We start from the raw sequence: 1,313 nt of genomic DNA on the forward strand, positions 1-1,313 counted from the left end.
CAATCATGAGGAGGATGAGAATTTTGCAAGGATAGATGTTGAAGGCATATTATGTGATATATAAATTGATTAGTTTGGTAAATGTTGTTATACATATAACTGTTTAAATTACAATTAGTAGAACTTTGAATATCATTCTCTTTCTCTTATTGTTTCCAAATTTGTACTTTCTCAAGTGGCTTTTTGGAACTAGGTGATATTATTAAATATACGCATGATGGATAAAGCTCAGGTGAGTGTGTTTCAATACACTTCTTAAGATGGTAACTTTCGTGAATAATTAACTTTATGCTATGTTTTCATGTTGCATTGGTTAAGTCAAATAAGCAAGCTTCCAAGAGTTCTAAAAGACGAAGCGCTGCGATTGCTGTTGCAATTCAGGAGACAAATAAAAGACTACGACCTTCTAGTGAACCTAGAGATACCATGTCTACTCCAATTACTGGTGATCAAAACATGACTTCGACAAGTGTAGATGCTACAAAAAAAAAAGAGGTCCAACTCATTTGAAAATAGTTGCTGAAAATAACTATCAGAAAATGGAGCTTGAATTCAATGAATTCGGGCAAGTAGTTGGCCATAACTCTGATAGATTTGTCAACATAGCCGAAGCCATAGTGCGGGAGTACGTGCCAGTTGTTATTAAAAATTGGCCTTCGGTGGATGACAGTAAAAAAATTGAACTTTGGAATTTTATATAGGTACATTTATTTAATATGATACTTTTTTATTATTGGTTATACATTTTTCCTTCAAAGCTTGATTGCCATTTTCAATCATATATCGACCATTTTTTATATTTGTGATAACTGTAGCAAAGATTCAATGTCAATGACTGCCATCAAAAAATGGCATTTCAATGTATGGGAACATATTGGAGGACATTCAAATCGAGATTGAGAAGAGATATCAAACGTCAAGTACCATATGTCGTGAATAGAAAACGCACTATTGCCCTTCTTAGACCGAAGAATATAACCTCAGAAGAAGCATGGGAGAAGTTTGTAGAAGATTCTCTTTCCACTGATTTTCAAGTAAGTTATATTTTCGTATGAACTTTAAACTTTGTAGTCAATTATTGTTGGTTTATATTGTTTTCCTTGATAGGAAAAAAGTTCTAAGTTCAGCAAAATGAGAAGTAGTCAGAAGCTTCTCCATACTATGGGTCGGAAGGGTTATTCACGTATGGCTCACGATTTGGTACAAGAACTATCTTTCTTTATTTTTGATATGTGTCTTTATTGATTTCATATACGTGTCTGTGATTGAGTTCAATATTTTTATTGTAGAAAAGAAAGAATCCAAATATAACA

The 1,313-nt window shown here is 32.8% G+C and overlaps 1 long non-coding RNA gene across 1 annotated transcript; it reads left to right on the plus strand.

The window, feature by feature from the left end:
- The first annotated feature begins 963 nt into the window (after positions 1-963).
- On the plus strand, positions 964-1,313 carry LOC111388207. The gene is made up of 3 exons (XR_002701522.1): positions 964-1,034; positions 1,108-1,200; positions 1,290-1,313. It is a non-coding gene; the product is annotated as an uncharacterized LOC111388207 (long non-coding RNA).

This window comes from Olea europaea, unplaced genomic scaffold (genome assembly GCF_002742605.1).
Source record: "Olea europaea var. sylvestris unplaced genomic scaffold, O_europaea_v1 scaffold4677, whole genome shotgun sequence".
NCBI lineage: Eukaryota > Viridiplantae > Streptophyta > Magnoliopsida > Lamiales > Oleaceae > Olea > Olea europaea.